The sequence below is a fragment of the Nerophis ophidion genome, linkage group LG21, assembly GCF_033978795.1.
Source record: "Nerophis ophidion isolate RoL-2023_Sa linkage group LG21, RoL_Noph_v1.0, whole genome shotgun sequence".
Classification (NCBI taxonomy): Eukaryota; Metazoa; Chordata; class Actinopteri; order Syngnathiformes; family Syngnathidae; genus Nerophis; species Nerophis ophidion.
In genome coordinates this window covers 35,667,964-35,694,619 of record NC_084631.1, presented here as the reverse complement: position 1 = coordinate 35,694,619, position 26,656 = coordinate 35,667,964, and the positions used below count along the sequence as shown (strand labels likewise).

The window sequence follows — 26,656 nt, the reverse complement described above, 5'->3', positions numbered from 1 at the left end:
CACTTGTTTAATCCAATATAGAAATGCTGCTGAGCTTGAGCCAATCAGAGTCCGCGATACTGAACAACCGGCTGTGATTGGTTTGGTCTCATCTCGTGACCGATACTATTGTAATATTGATATTTTTAGTTCATTTAGTCATTTGTATGCCTGAAAAGGTTACATTCAGGCCAGAAATAATATGCTTTTGTAAAGCGCTTTGAGTCACTAGAGAAAAGCGCTATATAAATATTATTCGCCATCCATCATCTTCCGCTTATCCGAGGTCGGGTCGCGGGGGCAGCAGCCTAAGCAGGGAAGCCCAGACTTCCCTCTCCCCAGCCACTTCGTCCAGCTCTTCCGGGGGATCCCGAGGCGTTCCCAGGCCAGCCGGGAGACATAGTCTTCCCAACGTGTCCTGGGTCTTCCCCGTGGCCTCCTACCGGTTGGACGTGCCCTAAACACTTCCCTAGGGAGGCGGTCGAGTGGCATCCTGACCAGATCCCCGAGCCACCTCATCTGGCTCCTCTCGATGTGGAGGAGCAGCGGCTTTACTTTGAGTTCCTCCCAGATTGCAGAGCTTCTCACCCTATCTCTAAGGGAGAGGACCCAAACTCATTTCGGCCGCTTGTACCCGTGATCTTATCCTTTCGGTCATGACCCAAAGCTCATGACTATAGGTGAGGATGGGACCGTAGATCGACCGGTAAATTGAGAGCTTTGCCTTCCGGCTCAGCTCCTTCTTCACCACAACGGATCGGTACAACGTCCGCATTACTGAAGACGCCGCACCTATCCGCCTGTCGATCTCACCATCCACTCTTCCCACACTCGTGAACAAAACTCCTGGGTACTTGAACTCCTCCACTTGGGCCAGAGTCTCCTCCCCAACCCGGAGATGGCACTCCACCCTGTTCCGGGCGAGAACCATGGACTCGGTGCTGATTCTCATTCCGGTCGCTTCACACTCGGCTGCGAACCGATCCAGGGAGAGCTGAAGATCCCGGCCAGATGAAGCCATCAGGACCACATCATCTGCAAAAAGCAGAGACCTAATCCTGCGGTTACCAAACCGGAACCCCTGAATGCCTTCACTGCGTCTAGAAATTCTGTCCATAAAAGTTATGAACAGAATCTGTGACGAAGGGCAGCCTTGGCGGAGTCCAACCCTCACTGGAAATGTGTTCGACTTACTACCGGCAATGCGGACCAAGCCCTGGCACTGATCGTACAGGGAGCGGACCGCCACAATAAGACAGTCCGATACCCCATACTCTCTGAGCACTACCCACAGGACTTCACGAGGGACACGGTCGAATGTTTTCTCCAAGTCCACAAAGCACATGTAGACTGGTTGGGCAAACTCCCATGCACCCTCAAGAACCCTGCCTAGAGTCTAGAGCTGGTCCACAGTTCCACGACCAGGACGAAAACCACACTGTTCCTCCTGAATCCGAGGTTGGACTATCCGGCGTAGCCTCCTCTCCAGTACACCTGAATAAACCTTACCGGGAAAATATTAATTCACTTCACTTTTAAAAACAAAAAAAAACAACAAAAAAAGGAATATTCAGGTCATGTCAGAAGAAACATATTTCTCTACTGCTATTAACATAAAGGCATGTAGTGGTAAAAAGATGTCGTTACAAATATAATATGTGAACAACTCCTTGAACGGGACTCTCGCTGCTGTGTTGGATCCGCTTTGGACTGGACTCTCGCGACTGTGTTGGATCCATTATGGATTGAACTTTCACAGTATCATGTTAGACCCGCTCGACATCCATTGCTTTCCTCCTCTCCAAGGTTCTCATAGTCATCATTGTCACCGACGTCCCACTGGGTGTGAGTTTTCCTTGCCCTTATGTGGGCCTACCGAGGATGTCGTTGTGGTTTGTGCAGCCCTTTGAGACACTAGTGATTTAGGGCTATATAAGTAAACATTGATTGATTGATTGATTGATTTTAGGCGGCACTCATAGAAATACAAACAGTCCATATTAAGTAAATACAAAATAAAAAAAAGTCAACACCCTGCAGTGCTGGCAACAGCCTTCAACGCGAAAAATTATAAAATATTTTTTTAACGGCCGTACAAATACGTGTAAAATGTGCTTATTATTCTCCGGGTCACACTTGCAGCAAAACAGAAAGAGAGAGACACAATTCCAGCTTCCATTTCCCGAGTTGGAATCTGAATGTTTAATCATTCCCAGCTCTTTGCATGAATGTTTTACAGTGTGAAGATGGGGGGGGGGGGGGGGGGGGGGGGGGGGGGAAGAAGCAGGCCAAGAAAGCCTTCTAGAAAACACAGAGCCGCAGCCCAAAGCACTCTATTTGCTACATGTTTGTCTTTTTGCTGTTTATTATCCACCATTCCCAGGTTATTTATTTATTTATTTATTTATTTAACGTGACTTTGCCGGAAGCATCGCGCTCTGCTGGGTCCGACGACTGCATCCAAACACGTGTTGACAGAATGCAGAGTGCCGGGACGCAAACGTGGCGTGGATGTGCGTAATCCTGCAAATATGCCGACCTATCGCGTGTGAGCGCCATTTTATTTGCCAGTAAATACACACGTGTGCGGTACATGTTCAAGTTAATTGTTCTTCGCTCAACAAACAAACAGTTATACGTACATAAAATTAAAAAATGTTGCGGACCGAAAGGGTTTAGGCTGAAGTTGAAAACTTATAGCGCCTAACCCTCTAAGCCAGTGGTCCCCAACCACCGGGCCGCAGAAGAATTTTTTATAGAAAAAAAAAAAAAAAAAAATTATTATCCATCCATCCATCCATTTTCTACCGCTTATTCCCTTTCGGGGGCGCTGGGGGCGCTGGCGCCTATCTCAGCTACAATCGGGCGGAAGGCGGGGTACACCCTGGACAAGTCGCCACCTCATCGCAGGGCCAACACAGATAGACAGACAACATTCACACTCACATTCACACACTAGGGACCATTTAGTGTTGCCAATCAACCTATCCCCAGGTGCATGTCTTTGGAGGTGGGAGGAAGCCGGAGTACCCGGAGGGAACCCACGCATTCACGGGGAGAACATGCAAACTCCACACAGAAAGATCCCGAGCCTGGATTTGAACCCAGGACTGCAGGTTTTTTTATTAAATGAACATAAAAAATACAATATACACTTACAAATAGTGCACCAACCACAAAAATATCCCTTTTTCATGACAAAGAAGAAAAAAAAAAGAAGAAAAAAGGACAGTACAGACTTGTATCATCAGCAAAGAGAATACAGTTGAGTTTTTTAAAGATTTTACAAATATCATTAATATACAGTAAGAACTATTTTGGTCCCAGTACAGAACCTTGGGGTACTCCATGTGTTATGATCTTTTTATCTGAATCTAAATTGTTCATATGCACAAATAGTGCACCAACCACAAAAATCTCCCTTTTTCATGACAAAAACATCCCTTTTTCATGACAAAAAAAAAAGAAAAAAAAAGCCAATACAGACTTGTATCATCAGCAAAGAGAATACAGTTGAGTTTTTTTAAAGATTTTACAAATATCATTAATATACAGTAAGAACTATTTTGGTCCCAGTACAGAACCTTGGGGTACTCCATGTGTTATGATCTTTTTTATCTGAATCTAAATTGTTCATATGCACATCTTGCTCCCTGCCACCAAGATAACTTTTCAACCAACCATGAGCAAGACCTCTGACACCATACCTCTGCATTTTGTTTAAAAGTAATGTGTGATCGATGGTGTCAAAGGCCTTGCTCAGGTCAATAAAAACACAGACAGAAAACTCCCTCTTATCAATTGCAGTAGTTACCTCCTCAACTAGTTCCATCACTGCCATGGAAGTGGACCTATTCCATCGGAAACCGTATAAGTGTTCACTTAACAAGTGATACTTGTTAAAACTATCTAGTCTTGACACAAATAATTTTTCGAGGACTGTTGAAAATTGTGAGAGTTCTCATTTTCTTTGGGAAGACACCTTTTGTAAAATAAATATTACAGATGTAAGTGAAGGGAACAGCTCTAAAATCAACAGTTTCCTTGATAAGAGAAAAGTCCAAGTCACAGCAGTTTGTTGACTTCTTGTTTTTCTGAGAATGTACAAATTGTTGTGATTTCACTTTCATGAAACATACAATCATACAAGGGTGGAGTGCCATCTCTGGGTTGGGGAGGAGACCCTGCCCCAAGTGGAGGAGTTCAAGTACCTAGGAGTCTTGTTCACGAGTGGGGGAAGAGTGGATGGTGAGATCGACAGGCGGATCGGTGCGGCGTCTTCAGTAATGCGGACGTTGTATCGATCCGTTGTGGTGAAGAAGGAGCTGAGCCGGAAGGCAAAGCTCTCAATTTACCGGTCGATCTACGTTCCCATCCTCACCTATGGTCATGAGCTTTGGGTCATGACCGAAAGGATAAGATCACGGGTACAAGCGGCCGAAATGAGTTTGGGTCTCTCCCTTAGAGATAGGGTGAGAAGCTCTGCCGTCCGGGAGGAACTCAAAGTAAAGCCGAGAGGAGCCAGATGAGGTGGTTCGGGCATCTGGTCAGGATGCCACCCGAACGCCTCCCTAGGGAGGTGTTTAGGGCACGTCCAACCGGTAGGAGGCCACGGGGAAGACCCAGGACACGTTGGGAAGACTATGTCTCCCGGCTGGCCTGGGAACGCCTCGGGATCCCCCGGGAAGAGCTAGACGAAGTGGCTGGAGAGAGGGAAGTCTGGGCTTCCCTGCTTAGGGTGCTGCCCCCGCGACCCGACCTAGGATAAGCGGAAGATGATGGATGGATGGATGAAACATACAATCAGCACAAACTTTTACAAATGTAAAAAGCTTAAAGCAATTACTAGGCTAGGTTGGGTATTTGCCAAACAAAGCAAATTGCTAAAGCGAGTGAATTAAAAAGCCATTTTTTAAAACGCGGCCGCTCACATATTCAGTGTTTATCACCCCTGCTGCAATCTGCTGCTACCTGGAGAGAGTTTTGCATCCGAGATTTAGCGGCCTGTCAAAAAGCGTAATGTGAAATTGAGAAAGAGTCGGGGGAAAACTGCAGAGGCAGCTAAATAGTTCTGAACGGTAAAGACGCACACACACAAGTTCAAACCCCGGCCGAGTCGTACCAAAGACTATAAAAATGGGAGCCATGACTTCCCTGCTTGGCACTCAGCATCAAGGGTGGGAATTGGGGTTGAAATCACCAAAAATGATTCCCTGGTGTGGCCCCTGCTGCTGCTCACTGCTCCCCTCACCTCCCAGGGGGTGGAACAAGAGTATAATAATAATAATAATAATAATAATGGATTAGATTTATATCGCGCTTTTCTATTGTTAGATACTCAAAGCGCTACGGCCCCTCCGACCACCACCAATCATTCATTCATCATTCATTCACCAGTGTGAGCGGCACCGGGGGCAAAGGGTGAAGTGTCCTGCCCAAGGACACAACGGCAGGGATTTGGATGTCAATAGGTGGGAAGCGAACCTGCAACCCTCAGGTTTCTGGCACGGCCGCTCTACCCTCTACGCCCTGATCAAATGCGGAGAATAATTTCGCCCCACTTAGTGCGTGTGTGACAATCATTAGTACTTTAACACACGCACACACACACACACACACACACACACACACACACACACACACACACACACACACACACACACACACACACACACACTGAGAACGTTTCGACATAGCACTGAACCTCATTTGTCATCATACATTTTGCATAATTGTTGTGATGTTGTAATTAATTTTTGTATCATATTGTGCATGTCTTGTGTGCTTTTTTTTGTCCTTTTTGTTTTGTGAATTGTGAATCATATTTATATAGCGCTTTTCTCAAGTGACTCAAAGCGCTTTACATAGTGAAACCCAATATCTAAGTTACATTTAAACCAGTGTGGGTGGCACTGGGAGCAGGTGGGTAAAGTGTCTTGCCCAAGGACACAACGGCAGTGACTAGGATGGCGGAAGCGGGAATCGAACCTGCAACCCTCAAGTTGCTGGCACGGCCGCTCTACCCACTACGCCATGCCGCCCCTGATCTAATGCGGAGTATAATTTCGCCACACTTAGTGCGTGTGTGACAATCATTAGTACTTTATCACACGCACGCACGCACGCACACACACACACACACACACACACACACACACACACACACACACGCACTTTGAGAACGTTGCGACATAGCACTGAACCTCATTTGTCATCATACATTTTGCATAATTGTTGTGATGTTGTAATTAATTTTTGTATCATATTGTACATGTATTGTGTGCTTTTTTTGTCCTTTTTGTTTTGTGAATTGTGAATTATATTTATATAGCGCTTTTCTCTAGTGACTCAAAGCGCTTTACATAGTGAAACCCAATAACTAAGTTACATTTAAACCAGTGTGGGTGGCACTGGGAGCAGGTGGGTAAAGCGTCTTGCCCAAGGACACAACGGCAGTGACTAGGATGGCGGAAGCGGGAATCGAACCTGCAACCCTCAAGTTGCTGGCACGGCCGCTCTACCCACTACGCCATGCCGCCCCTGATCTAATGCGGAGTAAAATTTCGCCCCACTTAGTGCGTGTGTGACAATCATTAGTACTTTATCACACGCACACACACACACACACACACACACACACACACACACACACACACACACACACACACACACACACTTTGAGAACGTTGCGACATAGCACTGAACCTCATTTGTCATCATACATTTTGCATAATTGTTGTGATGTTGTAATTAATTTTTTTATTATATTGTACATGTATTGTGTGCTTTTTTTGTCCTTTTTGTTTTGTGAATTGTGAATTATATTTATATAGCGCTTTTCTCAAGTGACTCAAAGCACTTTACATAGTGAAACCCAATATTTAAGTTACATTTAAACCAGTGTGGGTGGCACTGGGAGCAGGTGGGTAAAGTGTCTTGCCCAAGGACACAACGGCAGTGACTAGGATGGCGGAAGCGGGAATCGAACCTGCAACCCTCAAGTTGCTGGCACGGCCACTCTACCAACCGAGCTATGCCGCCCATTTCAAATGGTAACTTGACTGCCTTTTTGACATCCTGGCCAGGCGACGACGGATGAAAACGAGCCTTCTGGCTAATTCCGGCTTTTTTAACCACGTGTAGTCATGTGTTTTATGAAATTGCATTGTCCCCTTTGAAAATAAACTCATCTATTATACATACATACATATCTATCTATCTATCTATCTAAGACAGGGGTAGGGAACCTATGGCTCGCGAGCCGGATGTGGCTCTTTTGATGACTGCATCTGTCTCTCGGATAAATCTGAGCTGACATTGCTTAACACGATAAATAATGAATAATTCCACTTGTAATCACAGTGTTAAAAATAACGTTCAAAATATAAAATATTGTCATGTATTTTTATGTCCAAGAAGTTGGTAAGAAGTCATTTATTTATTATTGGTTAGTGTGGGGCTCCAGAGGGTTCTTCAGACCACCAAGCACTGACATGAGAGCCTGTTTCAGGGTTACAATATTGTTTTATTTTTCAATAAGTCTCTCAGTTGCTTTCCAGCAATTGTCTTTTTCTCTTTCGTTCTCGCTCCTTCTCTGGTTTCTAGCCCCAAGCCTGTCTCTCCTCCTGGCTGCTGCTTATAACATAGCGACAGGTGATCAGATAAAAAGGCCCAGGTGGGCCGTCTACGCACCTGTCGCTGATTTCAAAGCCTGTCCTTCGCTGCAGGCCCGCAGGCCACGCTCCCTCCATAGTTAGCTTCAGAATGACAATGTTGTAACAAGGAATAAAATACCTCTCTAGAAATGTTGGTCTTTCTTAAAAATGCACGCGTTTTGTTGTGTTCAGTGTTAAAAAATATATTATATGGCTCTTGCGGAAATACATTTTAAAATATTTGGCTTCTTGGCTCCCTCACGCAAAAAGGTTCCCGACCCCTGATCTAAGAAATACTTGAAAAAAAATACCATGATGCCGAGCGCATATCATGATGTCGAGATAATGGCTCTAGCATTTACTTAATTTAAGAATATTTTTCAATATATTGATCAAAAAGGTCTCATTTTTTTTTCTACCAAGAAAAGTGCACTTGATATTAGTGAGAATATACTTATTTTAAGCTATTGTTGGCTTCATTGAAGTTACCCTATTTTACTTGTTTTGGAAAGTCTTAACAAGCCACATTTTCTTGTTCTATTGGCAGCTTAAAGGCCTACTGAAATGAGATTTTCTTATTTAAACGGGGATAGCAGGTCCATTCTATGTGTCATACTTGATCATTTCGCAATATTGCCATATTTTTGCTGAAAGGATTTAGTAGAGAACATCCACGATAAAGTTCGCAACTTTCGGTGCTAAGAGAAAAGCCCTGCCTCTACCGGAAGTCGCAGACGATGACGTCACAAGTGTGGGGGCTCCTCACATATTCACATTGATTTTAATGGGAGCCTCCAACAAAAAGTGCTATTCGGACCGAGAAAACGACAATTTCCCCATTAATTTGAGCGTGGATTAAAGATTCGTGTTTGAGGATATTGATAGTTAAACAAAAAAAAAACGCGATTGCATTAGGACGGATTCCGATGTTTTTTAGACACATTTACTAGGATAATTCTGGGAAATCCGTTATCTTTCTATTGTGTTGCTAGTGTTTTAGTGAGTTTAATATTACCTGATAGCCGGAAGGGTGTCGACGGCAGCTATGGACGGCACAAGCTCAGCTTTTCTCCGGTAAGAACTGACTTTTTAACCACAATTTTCTCACCGAAACCTGCCGGTTGACATTCCGTCGTGATTCATGTTGGCTTGACCGCTCTGATCCATAGTAAAGTTTCACCTCCGGGAATTTTAAACAAGGAATCACCCTGTGTTTGTGTGGCTAAAGGCTAAAGCTTCCCAACTCCATCTTTCTACAGTGACTTCTCCAATATTAAATGAACAAATTGCAGAAGATTCAGCAACACAGATGTCCAAAAAACTGTATAATTAAGCCGTTTAAGCAGACGACTTTTAGCTGTGTGTGTGCGCAGCGCTCATACTTCCTAAAAACCCGTGACGTCTTACGTACACGTCATCATTACACGACGTTTCCAAGACAAAAAAGTTAAAATTGTAAATTAGTAAACTAAAAAGGCCGTATTGGCATGTGTTGCAATGTTAATATTTCATCATTGATTTATAAACTATCAGACTGCGTAGTAGTGGGTTTCAGTAGGCCTTTAATTCAAATAAAATACCCCAAATTTTGTGTTTTTTATTCTTGTTTTTGAACACTGACGTTTTGCAGCGTAGTGCAGGATTTAGCATTCACACGCATTTCCTTTCGAAATGACCTTTTTGTAGTTCTCCTTGCCGGTGAGTACGATCACGGTCCTATGCCTATGCGTGGCGGCCAAGCGGATTGTACGCGTCGACTTGTCCCCGCGTGCACAACGTCAACAGCCTGCCGGGGCGATCGAGGGCATCATTGAACACACACACAGAGAGAGAGAGAGAGAGAGAGCTTCTAAACACATTCCGGATTAAAAAGAAAAAAAAAATCTAGATTTTCCCTTCATTAGCGCCAGCGTAGTGTTTGGTGTGTGCGACTAAAGGAAAGTGGGATTGTGTCCAGGTCACACAAGTGTTGCTGCTCTTGATTGAAGCTGGCGGATCATTTCAGAGCTGAGATTAGAGAGGAGATGAGAAAGTGACTTTTAAGAGCGAGGTGCCGAGCAATGAAGTTTTAGAAAACACGAAAACAAATCCCAAACAGGGATGTAAACAACGGGGGTCTTTGTGTCTATTTCTGTCCGCTGGCAACACGAGGACACCCCTGCAGCGGACAATCGTCTCCAATCAACGTCCCGTGTAAGGGGAACTGATGGTATCCATGGCAACAGTATCCTGCAGGAGGGTGCGTTGGACACCTCGGCCCAATAAGACGTAACACAATCGACTGTCACGTTCAATCAGTGCGCTATTTATATGCCAAGTGTGGGGGGTGGGGGTACGGTTCTCCCCTCCAAAGGCAAAACCTAGTAACTCACTTCTCGCGGATTTGGAGAAAACAAAAGGAAAGCCAATCCGTCTTGATGCTGTCTTACAAAGATCTACAAAGTGCTCAAACGTATAGATCAGGGGTGTCAAACTCAAATACAGAGTGGGACAAAATTTTAAACGGAACAAAGCCGCGGGCCAAGGTTGAACAAATGAACCTTTTAATAGGGACCCAAACAAGTTTTGCATTAAATATTGAACAAGCAAGGCTTATATAACTTTAATGACATGCAAAATCCAGTTTCAAATAATCCATCCATCCATCATCTTCCGCTTATCCGAGGTCGGGTCGCGGGGGCAGCAGCCTAAGCAGGGAAACCCAGACTTCCCTCTCCCCAGCCACTTTGTCTAGCTCTTCCCGGGGGATCCCGAGGCGTTCCCAGGCCAGCCGGGAGACATAGTCTTCCCAACGTGTCCTGGGTCTTCCCCGTGGCCTCCTACCGGTTGGACGTGCCCTAAACACCTCCCTAGGGAGGCGTTCGGGTGGCATCCTGACCAGATGCCCGAACCACCTCATCTGGCTCTTCTCGATGTGAAGGAGCAGCGGCTTTACTTTGAGTTCCTCCCGGATGGCAGAGCTTCTCACCCTATCTCTAAGGGAGAGACCCACCACACGGCGGAGGAAACTCAAATAATAATAATAATAATTAAAAGAATATCAATGGCATATCAAATAAAATCTAAATACAAATTGTATGTCTTTTTTTTCTATTTGCAATCTTCTGAGGTAAATATCACATTTTTTCCACAGGCTAATAATACATTTGAAAATAAAATAACAATAATGAATGAACCAAACATTCAAGCCTTGAAGTAGCAAGAGAAAATGCATCAATAAATCGTTAATTATTGGTCAGTTTGCTGGAAGTTTCCCGGAAGAGTTAGTGCTGCAAGGGTTTCTGGGTATTTGTTCTGTTGTGTTACGGTGCGGATGTTCACCCGAAATGGGTTTGTCATTCTTGTTTGGTGTGGGTTCACAGTGCGGCGCATATTTGTAACAGTGCTAAAGTTGTTTATACGGCCACCCTCAGTGTGACCTGTATGGCTGTTGACCAAGTATGCTTTGCATTCACTTGTGCGTGTGTGTGTGTGTAAAAGCCACAAATATTATGTGACGCGCTGTTAGTATGGAGGAAAAGCGGACGTGACGACAGGTTGTAGAGAACGCTAAAGGCAGTGCCTTAAATGCACGCCCCCAATATAGTTGTCCAGGTGGAAATCGGTAGAAATTCGGGAGAATGGTTGCCCCGGGAGATTTTCAGGAGGTGCACTGAACTTCGGGAGTCTACCAGGAAAATTAGGAGGGTTGGCAAGTATGAGTATTAGCGGTGAATGCGGTGTTACAGCGGCACCGACGCTGTATAACACCGGCGGGCCAGCTCTAATGCTAAATTGATATTGCCTCAAGGGCCAAATTAAATTACACGGCGGGCCAGAGTTTGACACCCATGGTATAGATCAGGGGTCGGGAACCTTTTTGGTTGAGAGAGCCATGAAAGCCAAATATTTCAAAATGTAGTTCCGTGAGAGTCGTATAATATTTTTTAAACACTTAATACAACTAAATGCGTGCATTTTTAAGTAAGACCTCTCATTTCTTTGTGATCATGTTCTGTTTAGTTATGTTCTGTTTTGTTTTTGACTCCATTAGTTCCTGTTTTTGCGCACCCTGGTTTGTTTTTGTCTCCATGACTACCAATCAGTTCACCTGTTTTCACGACTCACACATGATTCACTTGAACTCATGTACCTGTTGTCAATCACCACGTCACCATTTAAGCCTGCAGTTGCCAGGCAGTCAGCCTGGCGACATCACCTTCTACTCACCCTCTATACACCTATGTCATCCATGCCGATGATCCATGCTCTTTCCCGGTCCAAGTACGTTTTTCATGCCATAGTTTGTAAGTTTTATTTTATGTTCATAGTTCTCCCATTGTGCAAGTTTTAGTTTTCATAGCCAAGTTTTTAACCTCCACTGAGAGCGCCTTTTGTTTATCATCCTCCCGGTAACAGTTCGAGATGCCACCTCAGTAGAAGCATTAAAGTCTCACCTTAAAACTCATTTGTATACTTTAAATAGCCTTTAAATAGACTCCCTTTTTAGACCAGTTGATCTGCCGTTTCTTTTCTTTTTCTCCTATGTCCCACTCTCCCTTGTGGAGGGGGTCCGGTCCAATCCGGTGGCCATGTACTGCTTGCCTGTGTATCGGCTGGGGACATCTCTGCGCTGCTGATCCGTCTCCGCTTGGGATGGTTTCCTGCTGGCTCCGCTGTGAACGGGACTCTCGCTGCTGTGTTGGATCCGCTTTGGACTGAACTCTCGCGACTGTGTTGGATCCATTGTGGATTGAACTTTCACAGTATCATGTTAAACCCGCTCGACATCCATTGCTTTCCTCCTCTCCAAGGTTCTCATAGTCATCATTGTCACCGACGTCCCACTGGGTGTGAGTTTTCCTTCCCCTTATGTGGGCCTACCGAGGATGTCGTGGTGGTTTGTGCAGCCCTTTGAGACACTAGTGATTTAGGGCTATATAAGTAAACATTGATTGATTGATTGATTGATACCCTTTGTTTTTGTAATATTTTTGAGTTAAGATTAAAGATGTCATTACCTTCACGCCATGTCCGTTCCAACCGCTTTGCACCACGGGAAAACAAACCACACCATAGTCCAGGTCTTGACAAGACCAATATTTTTAGAGTATAATAAGTCTCTTATTCTTTTTAATAACATTGTCATTTTAAACTTAACCAATAATAAATTGTATACTTCTTACCATTAATGCGACATCTAGGACAGGTGCAGTAGAAAACGGATGGTTGGATTCAAATGCATGAGAATGTTTTATCATTTGAACGTTATTTTTAACACTGTGATTACCATCGTAATTATTAATTACTTATCGTGTTAAGCAACGTCAGCTAAGATTTATCTAAGAGCCAGATGTAGTCATCAAAAGAGCCACATCTGGCTCTAGAGCCATAGGTTCCCTACCCCTGGTATAGATGTTTTCTTCAGCTTTCATTTTCTTGCCGATTGAGCCATGGATTGAATCTGCCCTTTCACCAGATATTTCATCACAATCTCGGGTGGGCCCCATTCCACGTTTGCACATTGGGCAAGTACAGCGTCCAGTTTTTATTTTGACCTCCACAGTTATCTGCCCAAAAGAGTATGCAAGGGGAAGAATCAAGAAGAATACATTTATTGAAGGTGCTTGCGACGTCCTGGGCCATCAATCCATCCATCCATCATCTTCCGCTTATCCGAGGTCGGGTCGCGGGGGCAGCAGCCTAAGCAGGGAAGCCCAGACTTCCCTATCTCCAGCCACTTCGTCTAGCTCTTCCCGGGGGATCCCGAGGCGTTCCCAGGCCAGCCGGGAGACATAGTCTTCCCAACGTGTCCTGGGTCTTCCCCGTGGCCTCCTACCGGTTGGACGTGCCCTAAACACATCCCTAGGGAGGCGTTCGGGTGGCATCCTGACCAGATGCCCGAACCACTTCATCTGGCTCCTCTCGATGTGGAGGAGCAGCGGCTTTACGTTGAGCTCCTCCCGGATGGCAGAGCTTCTCACCCTATCTCTAAGGGAGAGCCCCGCCACCCGGCGGAGGAAACTCATTTCGGCCGCTTGTACCCGTGATCTTATCCTTTCGGTCATGACCCAAAGCTCATGACCATAGGTGAGGATGGGAACGTAGATCGACCGGTAAATTGAGAGCTTTGCCTTCCGGCTCAGCTCCTTCTTCACCACAACGGATCGATACAACGTCCGCATTACTGAAGACGCCGCACCGATCCGCCTGTCGATCTGACGATCCACTCTTCCCCCACTCGTGAACAAGACTCCTAGGTACTTGAACTCCTCCACTTGGGGCAGGGTCCCCTCCCCAACCCGGAGATGGCACTCCACCCTTTTCCGGGCGAGAACCATGGACTCGGACTTGGAGGTGCTGATTCTCATTCCGGTCGCTTCACACTCGGCTGCGAACCGATCCAGTGAGAGCTGAAGATTCCGGCCAGATGAAGCCATCAGGACTACATCATCTGCAAAAAGCAGAGACCTAATCCCGTGGCCACCAAACCGGAACCCCTCAACGCCTTGACTGCGCCTAGAAATTCTGTCCATAAAAGTTATGAACAGAATCGGTGACAAAGGACAGCCTTGGCGGAGTCCAACCCTCACTGGAAACGTGTCCGACTTACTGCCAGCAATGCGGACCAAGCTCTGACACTGATCATACAGGGAGCGGACTGCCACAATAAGACATTCCGATACCCCATACTCTCTGAGCACTCCCCACAGGACTTCCCGAGGGACACGGTCGAATGCTTTCTCCAAGTCTACAAAGCACATGTAGACTGGTTGGGCAAACTCCCATGCACCCTCAAGAACCCTGCCGAGAGTATAGAGCTGGTCCACAGTTCCACGACCAGGACAAAAACCACACTGTTCCTCCTGAATCCGAGGTTCGACTATCCGGCGAAGCCTCCTCTCCAGTACACCTGAATAAACCTTACCGGGAAGGCTGAGGAGTGTGATCCCACGATAGTTGGAACACACCCTCCGGTCCCCCTTCTTAAAGAGAGGGACCACCACCCCGGTCTGCCAATCCAGAGGTACCGCCCCCGATGTCCACGCGATGCTGCAGAGTCTTGTCAACCAAGACAGCCCCACAGCATCCAGAGCCTTGAGGAACTCCGGGCGGATCTCATCCACCCCCGGGGCCTTGCCGCCGAGGAGCTTTTTAACTACCTCAGCGACCTCAGCCCCAGAAATAGGAGAGTCCACTACAGATTCCCCAGGCACCGCTTCCTCAAAGAAAGACGTGTTGGTGGGATTGAGGAGGTCTTCGAAGTATTCCCTCCACCGATCCACAACATCCGCAGTCGAAGTCAGCAGAACACCATCCGCACCATACACGGTGTTGATAGTGCACTGCTTCCCCTTCCTGAGGCGCCGTATGGTGGTCCAGAATCGCTTCGAAGCCGTCCGGAAGTCGTTTTCCATGGCTTCCCCGAACTCTTCCCATGTCCGAGTTTTTGCCTCCGCGACCGCTAAAGCTGCACACCGCTTGGCCCGTCGGTACCCGTCCACTGCCTCCGGAGTCCTATGAGCCAAAAGAACCCGATAGGACTCCTTCTTCAGCTTGACGGCATCCCTCACTGCTGGTGTCCACCAACGGGTTCTGGGATTTCCGCCACGACAGGCACCAACAACCTTGCGGCCACAGCTCCAATCAGCCGCCTCGACAATAGAGTTTCGAAACATAGTCCACTCGGACTCAATGTCCCGCACCTCCCTCGTGACATGTTCAAAGTTCTCCCGGAGGTGTGAATTGAAACTCTCTCTGACAGGAGACTCTGCCAGACGTTCCCAGCAGACCCTCACAATGCGCTTGGGCCTGCCAGGTCTGTCCGGCATCCTCCCCCACCATCGCAGCCAACTCACCACCAGGTGGTGATCGGTAGAAAGCTCCGCCCCTCTCTTCACCCGAGTGTCCAGAACATGAGGCCGCAAATCCGATGACACAACTACAAAGTCGATCATGGAGCTGCGGCCTAGGGTGTCCTGGTGCCAAGTGCACATATGGACACCCTTATGTTTGAACATGGTGTTTGTTATGGACAATCCGTGACGAGCACAAAAGTCCAATAACAAAACACCACTCGGGTTTAGATCCGGGCGACCATTCTTCCCAATCACGCCTCTCCAGGTTTCACTGTCGTTGCCAACATGAGCGTTGAAGTCTCCCAGTAGGACAAGGGAATCACCCGGAGGAGCACTTTCCAGTACTCCCTCGAGTGTACCCAAAAAGGGTGGGTATTCTGAACTGCTGTTTGGTGCGTAAGCACAAACAACAGTCAGGACCCGTCCCCCCACCCGAAGGCGAAGGGAAGCTACCCTCTCGTCCACTGGGTTGAACTCAAACGTGCAGGCTTTGAGCCGGGGGGCAACGAGAATTGCCGCCCCAGCCCGTCGCCTCTCACTGCCGGCAACGCCAGAGTGGAAGAGGGTCCAGTCCCTCTCGAGAGAACTGGTTCCAGAGCCCTTGCTGTGCGTCGAGGTGAGTCCGACTATATCCAGCCGGAACTTCTCTACCTCGCGCACTAGCTCAGGCTCCTTACCCCCCAGTGAGGTGACGTTCCACGTCCCAAGAGCTAGCTTCTGTAGCCGAGGATCGGACCGCCAAGTGCCCTGCCTTCGGCTGTCGCCCAGCTCACAATGCACCCGACCTCTATGGCCCCTCCTATGAGTGGTGAGCCCATTGGAGGGATGACCCACGTTGCCTCTTCGGGCTGTGCCCGGCCGGGCCCCATGGGGACAGGCCCGACCACCAGGCGCTCGCCATCGTGCCCCAACTCCGGGCCTGGCTCCAGAGCGGGGCCCCGGTGACCCACGTCCGGGCGAGGGAAATCTGGGTTCATTTTGTTGTAATTCCATAGAAGTCTTTGAGCTGCTCTTTGTCTGATCACTCACCTAGGACCTGTTTGTCTTGGGAGACCCTACCAGGGGGCATGAAAGCCCCCAGACAACATAGCTCCTAGGATCATTGGGACACGCTAACTCCTCTACCACGGTAAGGTAGCAGCTCAGAGAGGAGGACGTCAGTGAATTACAGTGAATTACAGAACTAAAGACGTCCTGGGCCAATCTTCCAAATATCCCCTCGTGCCATAATATCACATAATCAGCTTGACCGTCGGCCCCCATTCGTGCAAATGTCTCATTAAAGACAATAAGGCGACTGACCAAGAAGCTCCGATTGGTCCCTTGAGATACTAGGTTTTTCTGTTCTATCTACACCAGGGGCGCTCACACTTTTTCTGCAGGCGAGCTACTTTTCAATTGACCAAGTCGAGGAGATCCACCTCATTCCTATTTATAATTTATATTTATTTATTTATGAAAGAGACATTTTTGTTAACAAGTTAATGGTGTTTAATGATAATACAAGCATGTTTAACACACATAGATTCCTTTCTTTCATGAAGACAAGAATATAAGTTGGTGTATTACCTGACTCTGATGACTTGCATTGATTGGAATTAGACAGTGGTGCTGATAACGTCCGCATTTTCAAATGGAGGAAACAAAAAAGTCCTCCTTTCTGTCCAATACCACATGAAAGTGGTTGGATTTGGCATCTCGTTTGTCCAACTTGCATACTCGTTTTTAAACACTTTGTTATGAGAGTAGCATATGTGTGTGTGGCCCTTTAATGTCTGGCAGCAGGTGAGTGATGTCAGTGAGTGTGCGGGTGGGCAAGCAAGTGAGAAAGCGGTCGCTGAGGGCATCAAACTCCGTAGCTTGCTAGCTTTCTGAGACTCTTATTTTGTTAGCACAGACAGGATGAAACAGGTCTTTTATGGTGAAGACAGGAACTGTGCAGTCGGTCTTTAGAGTTTGGACAGTAGGTACGGAGTCTCTAGAAATAAAATGTGTTTCTCTGCGTCCGCCCTGTTAGTGATTTTTTTCTTAAATATGAGCTCGCACCAGCCAGCGTCATCTCACAAGATCCTCGGGTGCCGAGAATGTCAAACAACTGACGAAAGTAAAGTCTTGGTATGATTGATGATTGCTCATTTTTATGTATAATTTTTAATGCCTGGCTTGAGATCGACTGACACACCCTCCGAGATCGACCAGTCGATCGCGATCGACGTAATGCCCACCCCTGGTCTACATGGTTATGTGGTAGTTGCTAGGTCCTGCCATGCGCGTAACAGCTTACTTACGGAACAAATTACAATATCGCATACACTAATGTAAAGCATATCACCTGGGAACTCCAAAATTATTATCAGCTCAGTTTTGACCAACATTGAGTTACTGGGTTTTGCCTTTGGACGGGAGAGTTGCTGAGCTTCGGGTTTTTAATAAGAATAATAACACATTTTATTGCTTTCCTCCTCTCCAAGGTTCTCATAGTCATCATTGTCACCGACGTCCCACTGGGTGTGAGTTTTCCTTGCCCTTATGTGGGCCTACCGAGGATGTCGTAGTGGTTTGTGTTGTGGTTTGTGCAGCCCTTTGAGACACTAGTGATTTAGGGCAATATAAGTAAACATAGATCGATTGATTGACTTCTTCACGTAAAAGGCTCTGCGATGCGGTGGCGACTTGTCCAGGGTGTACCCCGCCTTCCGCCCGATTGTAGCTGAGATAGGCGCCATGAATTGATTAACGTGGACCCCGACTTAAACAAGTTGAAAAACTTATTCGGGTGTTACCATTTAGTGGTCAATTGTACGGAATATGTACTGTACTGTGCAATCTACTAATAAAAGTATCAATCAATCAATCAATCAAAAAGCCCCCCGCGACCCCGTGAGGGACAAGTGGTAGAAAATGGATGGATGGATGGATTTGGTATAGCGCTTTTCAGAGTACTCAAAGACGCTTTACATCAGGGGTGTCAAACTCAAACAAAGAGTGGGCCAAAATTCAAAACTGAACAAAGCCGCGGGCCAAGGTTGAACAAATGAACCTTTTAATAGGGACCCAAACTATAGAGCTATAGAGCGTTTTGCGTTCGGGTTCCAGTACTCTGGAATGCCCTCCCGGTAACAGTTCGAGATGCCACCTCAGCAGAAGCATTTAAGTCTCACCTTAAAACTCATTTGTATACTCTAGCCTTTAAATAGACTCCCTTTTTAGACCAGTTGATCTGCCGTTTCTTTTCTTTTTCTTCTATGTCCCACTCTCCCTTGTGGAGGGGGTCCGGTCCGATCCGGTGGCCATGTACTGCTCGCCTGTGTATCGGCTGGGGACATCTCTGCGCTGCTGATCCGCCTCCGCTTGGGATGGTTTCCTGCTGGCTCCGCTGTGAACGGGACTCTCGCTGCTGTGTTGGATCCGCTTTGGACTGGACTCTCGCGACTGTGTTGGATCCATTATGGATTGAACTTTCACAGTATCATGTTAGACCCGCTCGACATCCATTGCTTTCCTCCTCTCCAAGGTTCTCATAGTCATCATTGTCACCGACGTCCCACTGGGTGTGAGTTTTCCTTGGCCTTATGTGGCCCTACCGAGGATGTCGTAGTGGTTTGTGCAGCCCTTTGAGACACTAGTGATTTAGGGCTATATAAGTAAACATTGATTGATTGATTGATGAAACAAGTTTTTTGCGTTGAATATTGAACGAGCAAGGCTTTTATAACTTTATAGTGACATTCAAAATCCAGTTTCAAATAATAATAATTAAAAAATATCAACGGCATATCAAAAACATTTTAATAAAAATTGAATGCCTCTTTTCTATTTGCAGCCTTCTGGGGTAAATATCAAAATAAAGTTTTTCCACAGGCTAATAATACATTTTAAAATAAAATAACAATAATGAACGAATCAAACGTTCAAGCCTTGAATTAGCAAGAGAAAGTGCGTGAATAAAATGTTAATTATTGCTCAGTTTGCTACACTGATTTGCTTGAAAACAGTATATGGAACAAGCTTATATAACTTAATAGTGCAAAATCAACTTAAAAAAAAACAACGAAAAAACATCAATGGTATATTAAATACTATTTAAAAAAAAAAATGCCTCTTTTCTATTTGCAGCCGCAAATAGAAAAACTCTAAATGGGTTATACTTTTTTTTAAGGAACTCAAAGACGCTTTGACACTATTTCCACATTCCCACACACATTCCCACACTGATGGCTGTAATATCTTACCGAGATCATTTAAGACCAAAACCCTTAAAACAAGTAAAAGACTCTAACATCAAATCTGCTTTGTGAGAAGAATTATCTTATCAGACAGAAAATAAGCAACTATCAACCTTATTTGAGATATTTCATCTTACTTAGATTTCAGTTTTTGCAGTGTACCATGAGCTAATGCAAAAAAAATTAAGTTCTTTTTGTACTGCAAATTTTAAATTTGAATGACAATAAAAGGAAATCTAAGTCAAAGTCTAAAAAGCCCGTGCCCAACTCAAACTCTTGGGCGCGTACCCACACATATAGCTAAAAAAAAATAAATAAAAAAAAGCTAACATGTTAATGTTGACATGCAAACATATTAACGTGAGCATGCTAACTGATCAGACTTCCAAAATGCTACTTTGGGACCAGGTTATTGAAAACTTGCATAATTACGAGACTTTCAATTTAAAACAGGAAATGTTTGGATTTGCATGTTGGACAGGATGAAGAGTTCTCACGGGCTGGATTAGCAAATTTTCTAACGACTGAGCTTAAAATAATGAGCTTCTTAATGAACAACTGTCAACTTCACTGCATGGAAATAAATTCCGCTCCGACTCCAGAGTGGGCTGATTTATATGTTCCGCCTAAGTATGAAGCTAAAATCAATAAAGCGCCGCAGGGAAGCTATGGTCTAGTATTTTATGACGTGCACATAAAAATGCATCACGGGGTATTTGCCTGGGCGAGGAGCTAATCGCTGTGTCAACGCCGCAGTTGCCATGGCGACTACAGTTGCTGTTTTTTTTCCCTGTCACTGCTGTCTCCTCTCACAGTGACCCAATTTGTGCTCGTCAGCATCCAAGCTCTCAGCCTCCACTCCTGTTCCCCTTACCTAGCCCCCGTGCCGCGCCTCTTACCTAGCCCCTGTGCCGCCCTTCTTACCTAGCCCCCGTGCCGCGCCTCCTACCTAGCCCCTGTGCCGCGCCTCTTACCTAGCCCCCGTGCCGCGCCTCTTACCTAGCCCCTGTGCTGCGCCTCTTACCTAGCCCCTGTGCCGCCCTTCTTACCTAGCCCCCGTGCCGCGCCTCTTACCTAGCCCCTGTGCTGCGCCTCTTACCTAGCCCCTGTGCCGCCCTTCTTACCTAGCCCCCGTGCCGCGCCTCTTACCTAGCCCCTGTGCCGCCCTTCTTACCTAGCCCCCGTGCCGCGCCTCTTACCTATCCCCTGTGCCGCGCCTCTTACCTTGATGTGCCTCTTACCTATACCCCGTGCCGCCCCTCATACCTGGCTGCGCCTTTGACCTAGCCCTCGTACCGCGCCTCATACCTTGCTCTGCCTCTTACCTATCCCCGTGCCGCGCCTCATACCTTGCTCTGCCTCTGACCTAGCCCCCGTGCCGCGCCTCTTACCTAGCCACCGTGCCACGCCTCTTACCTAACCCTGTGCCGCGCCTCTTACCTAGCCCGTGCCGCGCCTCTTACCTAGCCCCCGTGCCGCGACGCTTACCTAGCCCCTGTGCCGCCCCTCTTACCTACCCACCATGCTGCACCTCTTACCTAGCCCCCGTGCCGCGCCTCTTACCTAGCCCCTGTGCTGCGCCTCTTACCTAGCCACCGTGCCTCCCCTCTTACCTAGCCCCTGTGCTGCGCTTCTTACCTAGCCCCCGTGCCTGCCCTCTTACCTAGCCCCTGTGCCGCGCCTCTTACCTACCCACCATGCCGCACCTACTACCTATCCCCCGTGCCGTGCCTCTTACCTAGCCACCGTGCCCGTCTCTTACCTAGCCCCCGTGCAACGCCTCTTACCTAGACGGTGCTGCGCCCCACTTACCTAGCCCCTGTGCCGCACCACTTACCTAACCCCTGTGCTGCGCTTCTTACCTAGCCCCCGTGCCGGGCCTCTTACCTTGATGCGCCTCTTACCTAGCCCCCGTGCTGCGCTTCTTACCTAACCCCCGTGCCAGGCCTATTACCTTGATGCGCCTCTTACCTATACCCCGTGCCGCCCCTCATACCTTGCTGCGCCTTTGACCTAGCCCTCGTACCGCGCCTCATACCTTGCTCTGCCTCTTACCTATCCCCGTGCCGTGCCTCATACCTTGCTCTGCCTTTTACCTATCCCCGTGCCGCGCCTCATACCTTGCTCTGCCTCTGACCTAGCCTCCGTGCCGCGCCTCATACCTTGCTGCACCTCTTACCTAGCCCCCGTGCTGCGCCTTTTACCTTGGCCCCGTGCCGCCCCTCATACCTTGCTGTGAGCCTGACCTAGCCCTCGTGCCGCGCCTCACACCTTGCTGCGCCCCTGACCTAGCACCCGTGCTGCGCCTCTTACCTAGCCTCCGTGCCGCGCCTCATACCTGGCTGCACCTCTTACCTAGCCCCCGTGCTGCGCCTTTTACCTAGACCCGTGCCGCGCCTCATACCTTGCCCTGCCTCTGACCTAGCCCCCGTGCCGCGCCTCATACCTTGCTCTGCCTCTGACCTAGCCCTCGTGCCGCGCCTCATACCTTGCTCTGCTTCTGACCTAGCCCCCGTGCCGCGCCTCATACCTTGCTGCACCTCTTACCTAGCCCCCGTGCTGCGCCTTTTACCTAGACCCGTGCCGCGCCTCATACCTTGCTCTGCCTCTGACCTAGCCCCCGTGCCGCGCCTCATACCTTGCTCTGCCTCTGACCTAGCCCCCGTGCCGCGCCTCATACCTTGCTCTGCCTCTGACCTAGCCCCCGTGCCGCGCCTCATACCTTGCGGCGCCTCTGACCTAGCCCCCGTGCCGCGCCTCTTACCTTGGCCCCGTGCCGCCCCTCATACCTTGCTGTGAGCCTGACCTAGCCCTCGTGCCGCGCCTCACACCTTGCTGCGCCCCTGACCTAGCACCCGTGCTGCGCCTCTTACCTAGCCCCCGTGCCGCGCCGATTGATGTGCGATCTGAATAAATGCCACAAATCTCTCCTCTTGAAGGGGGAAGAGTGCAAATTGACACATGAACAACAGAAGAAAAAAACGAGGTACTAATGCAGGGGTGTCCAAACTTTTTTACACCTAGGGTCGCATACTGAGAAATAATAGCATGCAGGGGCCATTTTGAAATTTGTCATTTTTGACAACCATTACAATATTTAATGAAACAATTAAGGCCCCCCTCAAATTTGGTGAACGCTAAAGGTCCCAGGGACCCAAAAGGACCTAAATCCTGTCAGATATAGCATTTATGTTTTTACTTTCAATCCTAAAATATCTCTAGATCAACTTCAGACCTCTGCGTTGACATATAATTCATTTTTTTATGTTTATGGAAAAAAACTACATATGCACTGTTTCCCCCCAAAATATTCAAAGTGGAATAACCCAGACGAGGTGGTCCGGTCATCTGATAATGGCATGCCCAGCAAACACTTACCTGGGAAGGTGTTGAGAGCGCGTCCGACCAGGGAGAAGACCCCGGACACGGAGGAGAGACTATGGTTTCCCAGCTGGTCAGGGACCAGGACCTGGATGAGGTGGCTGAGGAGATGGAAGTCAGGGTTTCTTTTTCTAGGCTGCGGCCCCTGCGACCTGTGTTCAGATAAGCAGAAGAAGATGGATGGAACATCAATCAATAATCAATCAAAGTTTACTTATATGGCCCTTAGTCACAAATGTGTGTGTGTGTGCATATATATATATATACATATATGTGTATCTATATATACACATACATACATGTAAATATACACACTTATATATATATACATGTATACATATATATATGAATGTATATATATATATATATATATATATACACATACATATATACACATTCATATATATACGTGTGTATATATATATATATACATATATACACATACATATATATACACATATATATATATATACATACGTACATACATATATGTATCTATATATACACACACATACTGTATATATACACATACATCTATATATGTATACATACATACATACATATATATATATATAAATATACACACATACACATACATATATACATTATATATATATATATATATATTTTTTTTTTGTTTGTTTTGTTTTGTTTTTATTTGTACAATACCTATACCAGTGAATTTGACACGCGTAAATGGCAAATAAAAACCGAATACAAGTACCATTATCACTGCAAGACGAGGAATAGCTCAACAAGCTTCTCTACACACCGTAACTCACCGGTGTCACAATGTAAACAAATGCCATATATGGATCTACACCTGACAACCACTGTAATGATACTAAGTAGAGGAGTGTATCTAGTCGAGACTACTATGATTACATCGGTATTTTTTAGCATGACAAAATCTTTTTTTTTCCTTTTTTAAAATTCATATTATATTTATAAAGTCAGGAAATACATCCCCGGACACTGGAGGACTTTGAGTATAATCCTGTAACTACTTGGTATCGGATCGATACCTAAATGTGTGGTATCATCCAAAACTAAAGTAAAGTATCAAAGAAGAGAAGAATAAGTGATTATTACACTTTAACAGAAATGTAGATAGAACAGGTTAAAACTGAAAATAAGCAGATATTAACAGTAAATGAACAAGTGGATTATATTAATTTTTTCTACAGTTTGTCCCTTATAATGTGTACAAAATAATAGGTGTATAAATGACACAATATGTTACTGCATACGTCAGCAGAGTAATTAGGAGTCTTTGTTTGTTTACTTACTACTAAAAGACAAGTTGTCTAGTATGTTCAACATTTTATTTAAGGACTAAATTACAATAATAAACTTATGTTTAATTTTTTGTTCAAATAAAGCCAATAATGTGCATCTGCCTCACAATACGAAGTTCCTGCAGTCCTGGGTTCAAATCCAGGCTCGGGATCTTTCTGTGTGGAGTTTGCATGTTCTCCCCGTGAGTGCGTGGGTTCCCTCCGGGTACTCCGGCTTCCTCCCACTTCCAAAGACATGCACCTGGGGATAGGTTGATTGGCAACACTAAATTGGCCCTAGTGTGTGAATGTGAGTGTGAATGTTGTCTGTCTATCTGTGTTGGCCCTGCGATGAGGTGGCGACTTGTCCAGGGTGTACCCCGCCTTCCGCCCGATTGTAGCTGAGATAGGCGCCAGCGCCCCCCGCGACCCCAAAAGGGAATAAGCGGTAGAAAATGGATGGATGGATGGATGACATTTCTTGTGGTCCCCTTTATTAGAAAAATATCAGAATACATTTTGGTACCTGTACCAAAATATTGGTATGGGGACAACCCTACATTAAACCTGTTCGCGGTTTTATTTTTGTGACACGATATCTTAAAAAATTCCACTGGCCCCTTGGACACACCTGCGTGAAGGTATGAACCTGAAAATGACACGACCAGAGTATTTGAGAAGTCTTCTGCCGCCCACCAAACCGCATCGTTCCTCCCGCCTCCCGTCCTTTGGAACTCGTGGCCATCACGCTGCTGAACATGCGTGTCGGAGCCTCTTGACACCAGCCAGCGTCAACTTCGCAGTCCGTGACCAAACGTGTCTCCTTCTCGCGTCTCATGACCAATCGAATCGAGGCGGTCGGCCCGGAGACAACTTGTATCTCAGCACGACGCCAGAAGACGACATGAAAACCTCTTTTTGTTTCCAGGAGCTCATCAGCTTCAAAGAAAGAGTTTTACGGCTCGGGAAGGATCCCGTCAGATCCAGGCGGAGGCACGAGTGTTTGCATTAGTTCACCCTCAAGATGTTTTTGAAGTGAACATCAGCTGACCCAAGTGCAGCAACCGAGCCATTAGGGGCTTTCTTTGCTTGGTTTTCTAGAACTTCAGTTGGCTGTGAAGAGGAAAACCACCCAAATGTTCAAGAAGAATCAAAGAGATTTTAAAAGACGTCAGCCTTATTGGGTTCATTGTTCAAGACCGAGACTGCTGAGTTAAAGGGCCTCTCCGACGCTGACAAGATTGGCACTTATTTGTCCTAAAAATCATGGCTACAGGTAAAAATCCCCACAGAATAATAATAATAATAGATTTTATTTGTTAAAAAGCACTTTACATTGAGCAAACAACCTCAGAGTGCTACGGTGTATTAAAAAAATAATACAAATAAATTAAAATGAATCCAATCCAATCCATTTTATGTGTCAAAGCTTGGACTGTGAGGTTTGTGACATCATTTATCTTAACACTAACAAACTACACAAAAGGAAGCAAACAAAAGGCGCGCACAATGGCGGAGAACAAACTTCCATCCATCCATCCATCCATCATCTTCCGCTTATCCGAGGTCGGGTCGCGGGGGCAGCAGCCTAAGCAGGGAAGCCCAGACTTCCCTATCTCCAGCCACTTCGTCTAGCTCTTCCCGGGGGATCCCGAGGCGTTCCCAGGCCAGCCGGGAGACATAGTCTTCCCAACGTGTCCTGGGTCTTCCCCGTGGCCTCCTACCAGCTGGACGTGCCCTAAACACATCCCTAGGGAGGCGTTCGGGTGGCATCCTGACCAGATGCCCGAACCACCTCATCTGGCTCCTCTCGATGTGGAGGAGCAGCGGCTTTACGTTGAGCTCCTCCCGGATGGCAGAGCTTCTCACCCTATCTCTAAGGGAGAGCCCCGCCACCCGGCGGAGGAAACTCATTTCGGCCGCTTGTACCCGTGATCTTATCCTTTCGGTCATGACCCAAAGCTCATGACCATAGGTGAGGATGGGAACGTAGATCGACCGGTAAATTGAGAGCTTTGCCTTCCGGCTCAGCTCCTTCTTCACCACAACGGATCGATACAGCGTCCGCATTACTGAAGACGCCGCACCGATCCGCCTGTCGATCTCACGATCCACTCTTCCCCCACTCGTGAACAAGACTCCTAGGTACTTGAACTCCTCCACTTGGGGCAGGGTCTCCTCCCCAACCCGGAGATGGCACTCCACCCTTTTCCGGGCGAGAACCATGGACTCGGACTTGGAGGTGCTGATTCTCATTCCGGTCGCTTCACACTCGGCTGCGAACCGATCCAGTGAGAGCT

The 26,656-nt window shown here is 46.8% G+C and overlaps 1 protein-coding gene across 2 annotated transcripts in view; it reads right to left on the bottom strand.

The window, feature by feature from the left end:
* fndc5b (fibronectin type III domain containing 5b) overlaps positions 1–23,206 on the bottom strand; it is a 120,074-nt gene extending 96,868 nt beyond the window's left edge. For both annotated transcript variants that reach the window (XR_009803401.1, XM_061881476.1), the window contains exon 1: positions 23,077–23,206. The gene's annotated coding sequence lies outside the window, so the exon portion shown is untranslated. The remainder of the gene's footprint in view (positions 1–23,076) is intronic.
* Positions 23,207–26,656: the final 3,450 nt, after the last annotated feature.